Below are 18,151 nucleotides of genomic sequence, written 5' to 3'. Positions count from 1 at the left end.
CAATATGGGATTCCCTCACCACCTTTTAAAGATCACACCACCTTCAAATAGCACCAAGCTCTAGACTACGCCTTTCATATGCAGGGTTTTGGATGATGTTCCAGTCTACAGCGATAACCGAAATGGTCTCCCTGAAACATGGTGCATTATCTCCTGCCCTGTACCCTCAAGAGCTCCCCACTGCCAAGAACAACAACAACAGATACAAACATTTGCCATGCGGTGCCCTTAGCCTTCTTCCTGAAGCTCTCTCATGCTCAGCCTAGTAGTCTCCATGCTGCTTCCCAAGAAACACTAGCTGAGCACTGAAACTCTGGCACCTCTGGGTGCCATCTCTCCTGTTATGCTCCCTCCAGAACTGATCCCCTGCCAGGCCCCATCCCTGAGCTATCCTTACCCATAAAGGCTCCTTGGGCTCCCTCTTCACTCCCTAGCCCCAGGTAAAATTTACATCCTCCTTCTCAGTTGCATTTCTGAAGCCCTGTAGGACAGTCTATGCTAAGTCGCATTGACATCAGAGTGCCTGGCACCCATGCAGAATACGACCCTGAAAGGCAAACCCTAGCCTTCTAGCCTTCTCCACGTTGATGTTCACATCATGAGTGTACCAGCAGTCAGATTCAGTGTGAAGGGCAAGTTGGCTTGAAGACGTTCACTGAGGGTAAATGAGGAGACAGAGATGGAAGAATGGCCTTCTGTCATGGCAGGCAAGTGAGCATGCTGTCTGAGGAAGGCTGAGCTCATTGGAGCAGATGACAGTAGATGACAGTGGACCTTTCTCTCTAACTGAGTCATGATCTTTTCCTTGTCTTGGCAGGACTCAATTCTGCCTTGATATGTGGAACAGTGAGCTTAAAGGCAGGTTACAAGATGAGGGACCCTCAAACCAAGTCCTTCAAAGTGAGGCTTGGGTTGCTGGTCGTACCAGAGCTCAAGCTCTTGGTGGTGCAGGGCTTGGTCCAAGTTTAAGGCATTCAGAGGCAGGAGGCTGATGGGCATGTCACATTCTGGACATTCTAACTCCCTTCCTGTGACCACCCACCGTCTAGTCACTGTGGAAGTGAAAATGGAGCCTCAGCTAGGCAGACCCTGTGTTCTCAATGTGGGACAGGAGCATGGACATACATACATGCCTGCTGCCTGCACTGTGCTGTGCCCTTACCAGAGTCACAGCTTTAACATGGGGACACACTCTGAGTACTTCAAGGAAAGAGCATTCCTGTCCCCTCCCTACCCATGATTCTCTGGGTCCCAGCCACCCCTTGATTCCCAGGCTGAGTGTAAGATCTCTGGGCTACAGTCAGATAAGAATATCCCACAGCATACACCACAGGAAGGTGATTACTGTCTTCGGGCAATGGTACAGGATGCTGAGCATTTAGAACCTCCGACAGAGCAAATGTTCCTGGCTATGGGGCACCTCAACCCCTATTCTCCAAGACCTTAGTTCACCTCACATATCTGCCTTGTTGAGGGAGGAGACTAGGTGTGTCTCTGAGTATTAGACACCGCATGTGCCACAGGGCAAGGGGATGCTATCAAGAACCCTGATGTGGTATAGCTGAGAGAAGATGGGATTATGAGCATGCTGGGAGTAGAACGTGCACCCGCCACAGTGACAGCTGCTGAGAGCTTCCTTCCGGATGTGGCAGGCTTCCATTAAGCTCCATTCAATGAAAGGTGATCTCAATGTAAACCCACGGGGCGGAGGTACTGCCTCGTTTAATGCCTTCTATTCATAACACAAATACAAATTGATAGTTTGTTTTTTTTTCTTCAGATCCCAGCATAATTCATAATGGCTTCTAGCCTTTTGCCTCTCCCAAGCAGAATACGCGAGCTCAAAAACACATAGGATTCCCCACAAACTTCAGAGTCTCTTAAAGAAGTCTAAGGGACTGTGGAGATGGCTTAGTGGGTAAAGCCCTAGAACCTACATAAAAGGCCAAGTCAGGGAAGGGGTGGTTGTGGTGGGGGTTGAGGGGAGGGTTAAGAGATTGCTCAGGGGTTAAGAGCTCTGGCTGTTCTTCCAGCAACCACATAATGGCTTGGAACTATCTGTAGCTCCAGTTCCAGGGGATCCAATGTCTTTTCTGGTCTCATGGGCACTGCATGCACGTGGTGCACGGACCCGTGCAGGTAAATCACCGATAAATATAACATTTTGTAAAAAATTAAATACCAAGTAAGTATGGTGGTCTCTTTGTTATCCCAGCACCCAGAAGGAAGAGATGAGATACTGAGTAGCTAGACTAGCCATATTACCAAGTTCTGGACTTAAATGAGAGATCCTGCCTTAGTCAATAAAGTAGAGAGTGATCAAGAAGACACCAGATGTTAAAATATGGCACACACACGTGTACACACACACACAGAGTTCAACCCATCTTAGTCATGGAAATGTGATATATGAAAGACAGCAAGGGCTAATAACACATGATCCAGAGAAATAAGCCATAGAGTAGTGTCCCCATGAGCACACCAGTCACCACCAAGCCTATTGACTTAGTGCAGCTACCACTAGCAGGGACTAGTAACTTTGTTTTTTTCCCATTAACTAATTTATGTATTCACTTTATAGCCCTACATCCCTATGGCAGCACCCCCTCTCCTCCCAGTCCTCCCCTCACATAGACCCTCCCCATTCCCTTCTCCTCTGAGAAGGGGGAGATCACCCTGGGTATTAACCTATCCTAGTCCACAAGCCACTGCAGGACTAGGTACATCCTTTCCCACTGAGGCCAGACAAGGAAGCTCAGTTAGGGGTTCAGGCAGGCAATAGAGTCAGGGTAAGCCCCTGACCCAGCTGTTGGGGAACCTGCATGAAGACTCTGAATGTGGGCACAGAGACACCAACTCTGTCTGCCAAGAGCAAAACTCTTTCTGGCCAAAAGCACACATGTGTGCTCGTGTGTGAATGAAATGTGTATATGATAAACACATGGAAATGTCACAGCTTGTGTACTAACTGAAGAAATTAATTTTTAAACTCTGGAGAGTATCCATTTTAAAAGTGTGTGAAGTATCCAAGTGGCCCAATGTGTCCAAGGCAGAGAATCCATGCATGTTTGGATGTGTATGGGCACACATACATGTGAGTGGGTGTGCGCATGTGCATGAGAAGGTCAGAGGTTGACATCAGTGTCTTCCTTCACCACTGAGTATGGTATCTGGCTGAACCAAGAGCTCCTGAATTTGAACAGTTACCTGGCCAGCTTGCTCTGGGACTCCCACCTCCAGACCTCTGAGATTATAGGTAGGTCTCCTCCATACCTGCCCAATTTTGCATGGTTTCTAGAGTTCCAAAATCTGGCCCTCATTTTGGAGAGGCAAGTATGCTCTCTGCCTGTACTCACTGCAGCCCTTTCCACAGAGCCTGAGGCTGAGAGGAGCCCTGTTGCCCAAAGTCCTACAAGCACTACGTGGCTTTTTCCAAATCACAGGCTTCCCCCGTTAAGCCAGGCAGCCTACAGAAATAGATAGGCCATTTCCACACTGCTTTTTGTCGCCAGCAGTTAATGAGTCAGTATCTAGTTCTTCCCAGACCCCTGTAGCAGCCCTGGTCCTGGGGCAGAGCTAGAGCTCTAAGGGAAAGGGCAGGTCTGGGTTCCTGGGGTGGGATGTGGAGGGGACGCCATCAATAGGCATGGGGACATGTCTTCTCACCGCTCATCCACAGAGACTGTGCCAGCAGTGAGTATTCCCTTACCTGCTGAGACAATTTCAGCTTCAATTTGCTCAGACTCCTGACCGAAGGCCCAGGCGCGCTGCCTCTGATGTGCCGAACAAAAACCGGGAAGACGGGAACTCTCTCAATTACTGGGGTGGCAGTGAGGAGTGTGGGGGTGGAAAGACGGCCAGGCCTCTGTGCAGTTTCCGATTCCCAATTCCCAGGCGGTACAGCTCCAGCATCCCTGCCTCCCACTCCTGCCCAGGGCAACAGCTTGCTAAATGTGCACAAGAAACCCAAAGTCCCTGGATCCCACTCTGCCTACGGACAGACTGGATGCTTCACAGGGCCCCAAGTCATCTGACCCTGGTGGTGTGGGACACAGTGAATCACCCTGCAATGGCAGAGGCAGGGCCTAGCTTAATCAGCAGAAGACGAGCCTAGGTTGAGGATTACGTTATACCTAAGGACTTGCTTCACATCTCCGTTTTGGAAGCTGCTCGGTCAGTTTGGGAGGAAGGTACCTGGAGCATAAGGGTTTCCCTGCCCTTCTATGGATGTCTGCTTGGAGTCTGCATCCACAAAAGCATCCCCTGCCCCTCCCCATGCTGATCAGGGTTCTCTGTTGCAGAGGCACCTGCAGCTCTGCCTGTCCTTTCTCAAGTGTGTGTGTGTGTGTGTGTGTGTGTGTGTGTGTGTGTGTGTGTGTGTGTAACAAGATAGGCTGGGTTCTCAAAGACTCCCACCCACTCTGAATGGAGACACAAGATGTCTGCTCGGCCCCTACTCTCTGTTCAGCTTTGCCCACTAGACACTCCACACTCCCCAGAGTAGCCACAATGAACTCACATTCGGCTTCTTATTTTCAATCTGTCTCCATATCTGAGATTCCCTCCCCACAGCCTCCTGGAACCAAGGCTCATGAGGAGCGGTAGGCACCTCTCTCCCAGCATGGGGGACCTGAAGGGATTGGGGCAACTGCATCCCCTTCTATTCGTGGCAGAATTAATTTCATGAAAGTCCTGATGCCTGGTACAGATTCCCAGACAGTTCACTCCAACCACATCTCTCAAACATACTCATCTGCCAGCACCCTGTGCTCACCTCTACCAGGCTCCTGTCTGAGTGAATCAAAGCTTCACTTCTGTGGTTACCTTTGATGTCCTTTCTGCCTTTCAACACATTTTTTTCCAGAGTCTGGCTTCAGAGCCTGTTCTGCCCACTGTTGTCTTTTCACTAGGAGCTGGTGACTTTGGTTGATAGAGTCTACTCAGAAAAACATGATTGAAGACCCACCAAGGGCAGCCGGGAGCTAGACATCTGGATTGTGGGGAGAGGTGGCAAGGTAAAGATGTGACTAGGGGCAAATGCGTCCTCCCAAGAGGCTTTGGGGGGAGAATTCACACACTCCATCTAATGCATGCCAGCCTTGGTGAGCGTGAGAAGTGAGGTGAACACAAATCACGTGTGAAACAAAAGTCCAATTCCCTCCCTCGCTGCCGTGGGCCGGTGATTGCAAGATTGTGAGCTCAAGAGTTTGAATTCCTGAGTATGTATTATGGTGTGTGAAATACAGTCCTTGATCTAATGGTACTGATATATGTCAGGTAGTGGGTGACCTGGATGAGTGACGGGTGAAGCTCTGAGGTGTTGTTATCCCCCTTGGAGAGTGGAGACAGAACTTGCCACAGTGTCCTGGACAAGCTCACTGCCATGTCACTGTTGTGTATAAATAAATGCCCCATCTCTGTGCTGAGCCAGCCAGATATCACAGGAGTCCTGCCCATAGCGTTTAGCACTCAGGATGTGTACCTGTCTCCTTGGTAACAGTTACAGCTAACCCATCTCTTAACAAACATGACAAGAACTGGACAAAGGTCTCTCATGTGTTGTTCCCCTACTCTGCACCACCATCCCAATGGACGTGTGGACAAAGAGGTTAGCATGGAGTGGCTGGCCCTAGGTCACATTCCTTGTGATGAGCAGAGATAGCACTGGTTCCCACTGTGGATGACCTCTGAGCTGCCTCTGGGCACAAGTCTCCTCACTTCCTTCAACTGTGAGCTGCACAAAGAACAAAAAAAGACTCTCTCTCTCTCTCTCTCTCTCTCTCTCTCTCTCTCTCTCTCTCTCTCTCTCTCTCTCTGTATCATCCCTGCCCTGCAACTAGAAGAGCCCTGTGAAGTTGGCCCAGCCCAGCCCTGGGGGACGATCCTGTCCTTTCTCTCATGTGTGCTATCCCCAAGAACCCCCATCAATCTTCCATCATCCTTTCTACACTTTCCCTTCTGGGCCAGGTCACCTACTCAATCCAATTTTTCCTTTAAGATAAGGACCTTGAAACCCCATAGCAAACCCATGGCCTCGTGCAAAGACCATATCTTCTCTGGTCTCTCTGGATGCTGTCAGCACTTACCCCCTTAGAGGTCTTGTCTCTGCACTCACTAGTTAACTGAATGCCTGTTATTCTTCAGATCCTAGGCCTTCCACTGTCAGGAACCTGGGACTCCAACTCTTCTCATACTCAAATGTCCCTGTCTCAATGTTCCCTTCAGACTTCCTCCCGGGTTAGCCTTTCCTCTGCGGCTGTCAGCAATCCTGGTTCTGGCTACTTTCCACCCACAAGAGAACTATGACAGTCCATGTGACCTCCATGCTGCCAGGCTTTCTTTCCTGATCCAAGCACTGCAACAATCCAGCATGCCAGTGTACACGATGGGCATCTCCTCTCCACTATAGGACCAGTCTACAGAACACTGGGCTTCAGCCTACGCATGCCCCTCTCATACTGCACAGACTCTTCTCCCGCTTTCTGTTTCATCAGTCCAAGTTGGAATCATTTTCACCTCTAAGTAGCTCAACTGTCTGTCCCCTGACCTAAAGAACACTCAGCCTCCTCTTCTCTTTCCATACGAGTGGCAATAGACTTCCCAGAACGGTCCCCAAGTCCAGCCATAGAACCTGTCAGTCCTTCCAGACTTCCCAGAGCCTCCAGTGCTTCTGTCCAAAGCCACTAGCCTGGTAGCTGATGTCTTCTGTAAACCAACACCATCTCTTACCAGAAGAGGCCACCCTTGGTGTATAGTACCTTCACCTTAAAGAGTGTACAGTAAGAGTATACAGTATCTTTAGGGTACCCCCAGGAGAATGCAACTCTACCAAATGCATGGATATTCCTGGGGTGATGGGGATGAGGTAGGAGAAGAGGAGAGAGAGAGAGAAAGAGAGACAGAGAGACAGAGACAGGGCAATCACGAAGGTGGTTTGAAAGCTTTACAAAATTAACAATATAAAAATCAAGATGGCAAAGAGGTGTGGAAACCTACCAGGCCTTTGGGCCCTAAGTGGTACAGTTGCAGACACTCTAGAGCAGTGGTTCTCACCCTTCCTAGCACTAAGACCCTTTAATACAGTTCCTCATGCTGTGGTGACCCCCCCAACACACACCATGAAGTTATTTCATTGCTACTTCATAATTCTAATTTTGCTACTGTTATGAACTGTAAATATCTGATATGCAACCCCTGTGAAGAGGTTGGTCAACTCCAAAGGGGTCATGACCCACAGATTGAGAACCACAGCTCTAGAGTAACCTGAGGGTCACTGTAGTACTAAACGGCACACTCACAAGTGGAGATCTAAGATGCAATGAGATACCTGACACGTGATATCATATGTAGAACTACACATAACAGACCATGCATGGAAAACCATGCTATACAAATGAGCCGGAAAGCTCACAGCATTGAACACAGGAGCTCCCACCTCTGTATGAGCAGTTCCACATGTGCAACTTACTCTCGCCTGCTCTGGCTGGTTTCTTCCCTTTGCCGTATACCTTTCACTAGTGAACTGTCCCTGCCTCTGTTGCAGCCTTGTTTCTCTGGTCAGTTTTCCAGGGGCACAATAACCCCCACAAGATGTGCCCTCTACATCCCAATATTAGATAACATCAAGGAGCGCTTGGTGAGGGACCATGGCCGCATAACAGGACCAGGTTCTGTCTGGAACCTTGCTCACCAGTGTCCTAGGTCTGAGGAGTAGTGAGATCTTCCCAGTCTCATGCATTTACTCAAAAGCCCTCAAATGGGGAGCAGCTGAGTAAAAGCCCTTAGACCCACAGCAGGGCACCCTGCCCACTGTCATTTCCTACATATGTGTTCTCATGATCGCATTAGTATAAATGAAGTGGGCAGTCTGATTGTCATTGTATGCTTGATCTTGGCCAAAAGGCTGAGAGGTGACCTTGTTGCTGTTTTAAAAATGTGGGACCTGGAGCTCAGAGAATTAGGACCATGAGTTAACGGCACAGTGGCATGGGGGGCATGAGGACACTTGAGAGCTCTTTTCAGCTTGCAGTGGCCTCTTTCTCTGACTTCTCTTCTGATTTTGAAGGGGTGCATCCCCATGGCCTCGTATGAGGTGGCTCTGCCTGACCACTGACTGCTACTGAGTGCTCCTGAGTGTTCCCAATAAGAAGCCCCTCTCTGAGTCCTGTCCCTCATCATAAAAACACCTGGCCCAAGACAAGCCAGCTAGACTCTGGTACTGATAGCAAAACCACCAAGAGAGATAAAAGAAAGAACTGCCTGGGATCTTTGAAGATCTACCCATCTGACCATGTGGTCTAATGGTCCAGTTGCATTCTTGCTGGGCATCCCATTAGACAACCCTCTGTTGGCCCAGATCAGAGGGACTCTGAAAGTATAGGAGGAAGATAAGCAGGAAGGTCTGAAGCAGGCAGGATGTATAGAGTGTGGAGTGGCAAAGCGGTGACCTTTTCCTGGCTCTCTGGGCCACGGGACCCACAGTGCCAAGCAGCAGTGTAGGAGCTAAGGCCAGGCAAATGGAATGCCAAGGCTGTGAGGATCTCAGAAACAAGCCCAGGGAAGCAAAAGTTGGGCACATCAGAAGCTGCTGCCAGGATCTAAAGGGCTCTCTCTTTCCAGCCACAGAAGGGGGTGCACTGGTCCTGTGTGGGGAGAGACAAGTGTGGACAGAGGACTTCAGTAGTCTCAAATGAGCCCTGCAATCCTTAGGAGGAAACTCATTCGTCAGCTCAAGCATTGCCTCTGTCTCTGCCTGTTTCAAGCTTCTCTGGCTACATGAACCCCGCCTGGGAACCAGAACTTTGCCCACATTTCCCCAGTAATATCCTCTTCAGCATGATGCAAGCTCCACGCAGCTCCTCCTTCCAGTGATGGGCTGGACAGTACCAAGGCAGATATCTGTTTGGGGTTTTGCAGCCGCCAAACACATTACCCCTCTCCATTCTATGTCATGGAAGTCCCTAAGAATGTGATTTTAAGAGCACAATCTAGGGACCTCAGTAAGTGGCCAGTCCCTATGCTGCCACGACTTTACAAAGTCAGTGTGTGTCCCAATTCAGGGCTGTCAGTAAGGACAGTGGTCCCTGTGGGGTGGGCGGCTGGGCACGTATGACTGCTGAGTTCCAGGGTTCTGTGCCCCCTCTGGGAGACTCTTGTCTTTGCTCATCTAAGCTTTCTTTTTGCTCCCTTTACAAGCTGGCACTAGACGTGGGGCCGAGAGCCAGATTGGTGACGAAAGCTGTCAAAAAATATCTCCCCTCCAGAGAAAGCAAAGGAAAACAACATCTTGGTGGGGTTTTCCAGGGGAAGGAAGAGTGAAGTCGTCTCTCTTGCCTTCTACGAGTTGCCTAAAAATGGCAGTTTCACAGAGAGAAAACATATCCCCCCCCCCCGCCCTGCCCCCTGAGCAGAGCCGTTTGTGGTGTGAAAAGCAGAGCCTGTGTACCAAGCACAAGGGTGCAGATCGGCCTGAGGCCCTGCTACCAGGGCTGTTTTCATAGGATCTTTGAGTGGGCAGAAAGAGGTTTAGAGAGTAGGAAAAAATAAAATCTTTGTTTTATGAACATAGAAAAGAAATATGTCCTGGATTGAATTCAAAGCAGGGCTTGGCAGGAAGCCGACCTGGTGTAAAGACTTTGGAGTGTGAAGACGCAAGGCAGTGCCTCGTGTGTCCCCTCCCAAAGACTCGGTCACTCCTGCAACAGATGGCTCGGCAGTGGGAGGCACTGCAGACTGGAGCCCAAGCCTCAAGGGCTAGAACGTCCCTTAGAACTTTTTCTTTTTGAGGCAGGGTCTCACTCTATCCTAGACTGGCTTGAAGTTAGAACGTGGTCCAAACTGCCCGTTACATCCCAGCGTTCCTCCTGCCCTGTTTTTCCAAGTTCTGGGAGTACAGGGGTGAGTCACTGCACCCAGCCTCCCTTAGATGTCAGCTCACAAGCCCCCTGAGGAGACCGAAGGAGGCAATGACCATAAAGACAGGAACACAAGTGATCTATGGTGGGCGCTGAGCAGTGGTGTCCTTGCTGATGGGAGAGATGGCATTGATGATCAAGGAGACGATGGTGATGGCGGGAGACGGTGATGGTAACTGTGGTGATGTCAACTGTTGTAATGTTGAAGCCATGTTGAAGCATTGATGTTGGTGCCCATCATGAGGTGATGGAGAGGATAACAGACGAGGGGATGATGATGGGCATGATAGTGATACAGGTGATGGATGACGATGAGCAACAATCATGGTGGTGATGACCATGACGTGATATAGATGATGATGACCATAGTCCTGCTGATTGCTCTAGTGATTAAAATGACCATAAAAGGATGGTGATGAAGAGGATGGTAATTATGGTGATGGTGGTCATGAAGATAAAGATGGCGGTGCTGGTGCTGATGGTGACTATGATATGACTGATGGTTTTGATGAGAATAAAGAGGATTGTGTTGGTGATGGTAAGGATGACTCCTCCCCCAATCACTGTAGGCACCACTCTATAGCCCTTTCCCCCCTTCTCAGCTCTTCCTACCTCTCAAAGTACCCTAGACACAAGTTACTCAAAGGATAGTTTGACAACATCCTACATCAACCAACCTCCTGGATGTGTGTAAATTATGCAGACGCCCAGGCCTACCTTGGACTTTCTGGTTGATTACTCTAAACGAGGCCCAGGATCACACATTTTAACGAGCTCCCGGTGGTTCTGATGAGTACTAGAGACAGAGCTTCTCCAGTGCTCATTGCCTTATTATACAAACGAGGAGTCTGAGGGCTGCAGAGGAGCAAGCTGGCCCATGTGGGATGGCAGAGCCAAGACTAGAACCAGAACGTCCAGTTCCAAGGACAGTGGCTCATCACTTCAGCCCTGTGTCCTTCAGCCAGCAGACACAAGGCAAGAGCCAACAACAGGATGCAGAGCACAGGCGAGGACCAGAATAAACCTAGACACAGGCACTGCTTGTGCTCATAGAGAGAACACACCTCTCAGGTGGACTGAATGAACTCGTGGGAATGGGTTAGTGCTAGGGGAGGGGAAGGGAGGAGAGGGTGGAGTGGGGCTGAGGGGGAAATGCTGCATGGATGGGAAACCTAAAGTCAAAGAAAATCTCAAAGACCCAAGAGGACAGACCTAAGCTAGAATTAGCATGGCTTGGCCACACAGTAAGAGGACAGAGACAACGGCACAAGGAGGGCACAAGGCAGAAAGTGTGTGTGTGTGTGTGTGTGTGTGTGTGTGTGTGCGCGTGCATTGGGGGGGTGCTTCCCAGAAAAGGAATGGTGTGGATCTTAGAAAGCAGAGCTAGACAACAGCCTATAACTGGATGAAAATAATGACAACTTTGTCCCCAGGTTTAAACCCTAAAAGTACTAGTACATATGACCATCACATCCATAGTGGGGCAGTCGCAAACTTCTCTCCACTTCCCCTGCCTCCCTCAGTACAGAGGAGCTGGGCAGAAATGGGGAGTTTGATATCCACCATGGCTAGGCTTCTCTGGTCACGATGCCAACCCAACAAGCACAGTATCTCTCTTTATTCTGCCAGACCATCTACTCCAATGCTATTACCCAGCAACAGTGACTCTTTGAATTGACAGGCATCACTTGGTCACACATGAGAGGTCACATGTGGTAGGTGAAGGTGGTGGCACCTCCTAATTGGTACCCTCAAAGGCTCTGTTTCATATACAGACAGTATTGGGGGATCTTAGGGCCACTCTAAGATGTTCCCCCGTCCCAGAGGCTTTTGAGTTGGGATCTAGGTTTCTAGGGTGGCACTTTGCAAGGGTGCGTGGGAGCCTTTAAGGGGATGGGCTTAACAAAAGCCCTCAGGTCAATTGCGAGTGCAGTCTCAAGAGAAATGAAGATGTTTCTTTGTAGACCTTCATTAATTCCCACAAGAAGACTGTGATGGAGCTTGAGGCCAGCCCCTCCCGCAGCCTTCTGAGATCCTGTTTGGCAATGTGATCATATCACTCTTGCCAATAGCCATGTGATCTGACCAGAGCCTGTAGCGTGTTCTCTGGACTGTTAGCCTCCACAATGGTGAGCTAAATATACCCCCTTTCTTCAGCAGCAGCTTGCCTTGGGTATTTTTATGGTAAGGGAAAGCTAGCACACAGCAATGACAGAGTCTCTCCGAGCCTCAGTTTTTCCTCATTTGGAAAATGGGCACGATGATACTTACCTCAAGAGGCTGTCATAAGTTCAACGGACTAGTTATGACAAACAGCCAACCCAGCACGGGTGCCAGCGATCTGATGGCTGTGCTGATGATGATGATAACGATGACGACGATGACGTAGCAGCCCATTTTCAGCTCGCACCATCGGCATCACCGCCAGCATCAGCAGCATCATGGAGCTCTCCTCTTGTGGTGCATCAGCTTGGCACCCTCCGCAGCCATGCAGAGCCCGAGAGCAAAATGCAAAGGGTGGCTCCAGGGAAAACAGGGCCCAAAGGGACCAGGATGTAAATGGAGTGAGCATGGGGCTCAGTGAACCCCCATAAATATGGAGAAGGTTCTTGGGTGGGCTGGGGTGAGACCTGTAGTCCAGAGTGCCAGATCTAGTCTGAATCAAGCCTTCCAGAACCCAGAAGACCTTGAAGCCTCTCCTAAAATGCCCTGATGGATTTCACAGACACTCACTGTCACAGGCCTCCCGTAGGGATGGGTCCAACCCTGGGAGGTCACAGGGAGGTCACAAACGGTGATCTCTCCTTACATGCTACACACAACAGGCAGTGGGTGGATCGTTTTGCATGTCAGTTTTAAATCCATCATCTTTGTGGGTATGGTAGAAGTTACATGTGTGACTTGAGAATGCGGACAGGAAACTGAGGACAGGATGTAAACAGTTCCCCTTCAATGCCACAGCTCCATACAGGCAAAAACAGGGCTCAGCCAGACTACATCTAACTAAATGCAGGTGAGAAACCAGACCTGAGAAGACCTTCTTGCCCGGCAGAGGGAGAGAAGAGCATTTCCAAGCTGAGAGCAATCTAAGTGTCTGGAGGCTGGTCTGTCATAGCTTAGAAGAGAGGACGGTAGAGCCGAGGGAACCCGAAGTCATATGTGTTTAAAGCAAGGAGGACCCCAAGAAAGCTCTGGTGAAGAAGTCTTCAAAAAGCTGAACCTGAATCTTGCCGCCAGAACTTCTGGAAGCTTGTCAAAAGCAAAACTCTCAGCTCTCCCCTACCTCAGCCTAAGTCCACACCTCCGTGGGTGGGACCCAGGCACGTGCCTTTCCACAAATCCTCCGGGAGACAGTACACTGAATTTTGAAATTTTACCACATTAAATCAGATAGATACCAAACCTGAGGAATATTTCTCCCAGGGTTTATGGGAAAGAGATCCTTTGGAAGAGATTCTACGGAAGTTTGAGATAAATTCCACTAGGTTGATACTGCTAAGTTTTCAATCCATGGTTTCACCCTAAAAGCTGAGTACATAATTTTGACACCTTAGCGGACATCAGGGGCCACCAGTGGTGGTGGAGGCTGTGTAGTATCTTTTGTGAGGTCAAAGGTCAGAATGGAGCATGCCATGAGCAGGCTCCACTCAGGACAAGCAGGCATGGACTTGCTTCTGTCGGAATCTGACACCCGGCAGGTTAGTGTCGCCTAGATCTGCTCTTCAGAGACCCCACTCACACAGCAGCAAGTGTGACTGCCCAGCCCAGCATCCAGATCAGTCTTCACCCAAGGGGGAGGAGCCACCTGCCACAGCTCGATCACAGCTCAGAGAACTGTCCCTGACAACTGTGCACCTGCGATGGCCAGCGCCTTCCAAACCTTATGTTCTGGGCATGAAAAAAGACGTGATCACCTGTCAGGACAGGAAACCAAGCAAACCGTTTGCTAGAACCCATGATTCCCAGCGCATGCCCTCGGGTGGGTCCATTTTTCTTGCTTAGCAACTTGGTAGCGGACATTCTAGGTTTCGGCTCAGAGGGTCCTTTGTAAGAAGCCTGATGCTAGTTCTGTGTGGGGATCCTGTGTGGAATTTCACTTCAAAAAGATACTTCTGTGTTTATTGATTGGGGTTTTTATCACATTTACATTTGATGTGTGTGTGTGTGTGTGTGTGTGTGTGTGTGTGTGTGTGTGTGAGAGAGAGAGAGAGAGAGAGAGAGAGAGAGAGAGACAGAGAGAGAGAGAGAGAGAGAGAGAGAGAGAGAGAGAGAGATCAAAGGACAACTGTTGGGAGTAGGTTCTCTCCTTTCACATGGGTCCTGAAGATTGAAATCCGTTGTCAGGTGTGCCTACTGAGCCATCTCAGCAATCCACTTCTGTTTTAAAAATGGTGGGAAGCAGCTATCTCAGGCCAACCTTCTCATTTTAGAGAAAAGAGATCACAAGACTCAACCAGTATCATGTTCAGTAGAAAACAACAGAGCTGGAAAGACAAACATCACCGCATCGTGGACATATGTGGGGCTACAGTGGTTACCAAGGGGCTGGGAGGTGGGTAGCAGAGACATTGGTCAGAAGGCACAAAGTTCTATTGAGACAGGAAGGGTGAGTTCTGGAGATTTGAGGTACAGCAAGATGATTCCAATTAACAAATGGAGTGTAGGTTTGGAATTTGCTAAGAGGTGTGTGTGTGTGTGTGTGTGTGTGTGTGATGCATGTACATGTGTGCAGAGGCCAGAAGTCAATGTCTGGTCTCTTCCTCAAAAGCTCTCCACTTTAGTTTTTGAGACTAGGTCTCTTATTGAACCTGAAGCTCACCAATTCTGTTAGGCAGGCTGCCAGTTAGTGCCATACCTGTGCTCACTTTTCCAGCACTCGGGTTACAGGCACACACGACCACACCCAGCTGTGGGTGCTGGGGATATGAATTTGGCCCTTAGTCTCAAGCTGACTGGGCCATCTCCCTAGACCCATTAAGACATATCTTTAAATGTTCTCATGAAGGGGGAAAAAATTAAGCCTTTGAGGTGATGGGTATGCTAATTAGCTTGATTATGGTAATCAGCTCACAATGTATGTTTATATCCAAACATCCTGCTGTATACCTTAAACACACAATTTTTGTCCATTGCTGGGGGTGGAGGGTGCAGAGGACTCTGAGGAGCCTTCAGTACAGGCTTTGGCTGTCCAGTGCTAAGTCATGGATGCATGACTCAGGGCATCCTGTGGCAGAGTAGGGAGTCTACACTAGGAATGATTTTATACAGTCTAAGGAAAAATATAGAACAAAATTTAAAATGCATCATGACTAATCTTCCATTTCAATACATTTTGTATTCATTATTTGTGTGCTGAGGGAGCAAGGGAATTTCAAAGTCTGTCTATGAAACTTACTGTGTAGCCAAGGCTGGCCTTGAACTCACAGAGACTTGCCTGCCTCTACCTCCCAAGTTTGAGGATTAAAGGTGTGTGTCATCATACCTACCTAATTTTCCTTTTGAAAAATTACTGTGAGTCCTGGTACAGTTAAACTCAGATGTCATATGTCCAGCTTCAGATCTGAAAAGTGAATAAGTTCTGATGATAGCAGAGACTTGATGACATTGAACTGTACACTTGAAAATGGCTAAAATAACTAATTTGAGGTTTATTTTACCACCAAAAACATTCATCACATCGGTTTGCTAAACAGTCATGGTGTCAAACTGCTTTCTAGATATTCAGGTTGTGGGGATGGAGAGCTGGTTTACAGTTAAAAGCACTTGACTGTTCTTGCAGAGAGGATCAAGTTCAATTCCCAGCACTCACAAGGTGGCTCAGAACTCAGTAACTCCAGTGCCCTCTTCCGGCTTCTGTAGGCACTGTACACATACACAGACAGATACATATATGATTGAAAATAAAAATAAATTTAAATACTCACGTTTACACCCATAGTTTAGTGCTGTCCTCAAAAAGGTTCTTTCTGAAGAGGACAACAGTGAATGCAATCTCAAAACTGGACCCAGTGAGAGAAGAGGTGACTGAATGATCAGCCTTAGAGTCAGCTCTATCAACCGTGAAAGGCTCAGGGAACATTGCAAGAGTGGGCAGAAAGACTGTAAGAGCTGGGGGCCAGAGGAAAGTGCCATGGACCTCTGTCTTCTGGACACGATGAGACCATTGCACCTGTGAACTCACAGCAGCTGTGGCCTCCTACCCAAAACTGGGCCTGTCAACATCCCAGCCTGGATGGGGAGGGAGGGCATGAGGCTCCACTCCTCCCTAAACAGCCATATGCAGTTGATGGCTGCTGGAGGAGGAAGGAGAGGGACTGCAGCCATTGGTAAACTGCCTGTGCTCCAGCAGAATTCCCCATCTATGCTCATGCATGCAGCCTAAGTAAATACAGAAGGACTCGCACACGTATGCACACATGCATGCACGTGGACACACACACACATGCACACATACACACACATATGCACACACACATGCACACACATATGCACACACACATGCACACACACACACATGGTAGGAGAGGGCCTTCTTAGAAAGAATGTGTCCTACAGGAGGAAGAAAGGATAAGGCAGGATATGATCAAGGTACATTATGTATTTATATGTGCATAAGGTTGTCAAAGAATACACTTCTTGAAGCTTTAAAAACTTTAGCCATAATTGCAGCAAATGAAGGACAACAGGCTCTAACAACACAACCCTAGGGACCCACAGGTGGGATGATGCTCACCCCTTACAGGCTTCGGGTGATGCTGAAGAACCTGACTTCACAGAGGGGAACACTAAGCTCAGAGGTGTCCACTGTCCTAGTTGACCTCTCAGAGTTTGTCCTCTTGCTGGCCACACTGCACTCTTTGTCCACTCTCTACAACCAGAGAGGGACCACACGACCCTCTCACTCACCCGTACCCCATGTCCAATAGCAGCCAGGCAGTAGCAATATTGAGCTGGAGAGATTCCATCATGAAAGTCTTGATCCCGTGGCCTGTGAGGCTGAGTTCTGTCCCTTCCTGGCTGGTCATATTCTGTATCATGTCTCTGGCAACAGAGAGTCTGCCTTACCTATGTCTTAACTATGGTTCTTAAAAAAACAGGTTGGAGGGGGCGTTGGAGAGATGATGGCTCAGTGGTTAAGAGCACCATCTGCTCTTCCAGAGGTCCTGAGTTCAAATCCCAGCAACTACGTGGTGGCTCACAACCATCTGTAATGAGATCTGATGCCCTCTTCTGGTGTGTCTGAAGATAGTGACAGTGTACTCACATACATAAAATATATAAATCTTTAAAACAAAACAACAACAACAAAAAAAAAACAAAAAACAGGTTGGTTAGGGTATGACTCAGTGAGGAAGTCCAGATCTTGCCCAACCCTGCGGAAATTTTTCCACATCCCCTGTTCCATCAGCATCCCTGCATCATTTTGAAGAAATTCAAGATTGGCAAAATCCCATGTTAATGTCTCTTAATATGCACTTCAGTATTGAGAGCAAAGGTATCTCACATTCTGCTGTTATGATGGACTATCTGAGGCCAAGCTATTCATGAGGAAAGAGATATACCTGGGGAGAGGAGTCCAGGACCACTGGTGTCTGCAAGGGCCTGGTGCTGCTTTAGTTCATGATAGGAAACAGAAGCACCACAGATGGGTATTCCAGGGACAGGACACCAGCTTTGCCTCCCTTTAAAACAACTCATCCCTGAGGTAACCGGCCCAATTCAGTGAAAGTGAATCCAGTTTGGTGAAAAAGGCACCTTCTCTTCTCTTAGCGGCCCTGCCTTCCAAACAGGCCACAATAGTAATCCGCTCTCATCAAGCATTTGAGAAAGAGGACAAGCCATTTTCTAACTAAAGAAGGTAATGACTGGGGAGGGGGAGCGGCCGCATACTGCCTGTTCTAGACACTATTATGTTCAGACTTAGGTAAGATCTGCATTTCAGCTATTGCCCTGTTAGGAAGTGTTGCTAGCTGGGATGATCTAAGCTCCCATTCACACCTCCCTGCTTTGCCTGCAGTAGTGCTACAAGGGGGTTGGGTGGGGGTGGGGGTGACGGGGAAGCTTGGAAGCTCTCTGAAAACCTGGGTGACTTTGAAAGTGTTCCTGAGAGCCACCTGTATCCTTGTGACTCAGATCAGAAAGCAAGCAGGAAGCAAGTGCGGAGGCAAGCCAGCTGGATTCGGGGTGTCAGACAGACAGCAGGAATCATGCAGACCTGGCCTCAGCCTCTCAGGAAA

General features: G+C 48.8%; 1 protein-coding gene and 1 non-coding gene across 3 annotated transcripts in view; both read right to left on the bottom strand.

The window, feature by feature from the left end:
- The window catches only part of Xkr6 (X-linked Kx blood group related 6), a 239,177-nt gene that overhangs the window by 106,169 nt on the left and 114,857 nt on the right, over positions 1-18,151 (bottom strand). The window lies entirely within an intron of this gene.
- Positions 12,271-12,349, bottom strand: Mir598 (microRNA 598). Its single transcript, NR_030611.1, has one exon. It is a non-coding gene; the product is annotated as a microRNA 598 (primary transcript).

The sequence above is a fragment of the Mus musculus genome, chromosome 14 (assembly GCF_000001635.26).
Source record: "Mus musculus strain C57BL/6J chromosome 14, GRCm38.p6 C57BL/6J".
NCBI classification, from domain to species: Eukaryota; Metazoa; Chordata; class Mammalia; order Rodentia; family Muridae; genus Mus; species Mus musculus.
The sequence above is the reverse complement of the archived record's forward strand: the minus strand, read 5'-3'. Positions and strand labels throughout refer to the sequence as shown.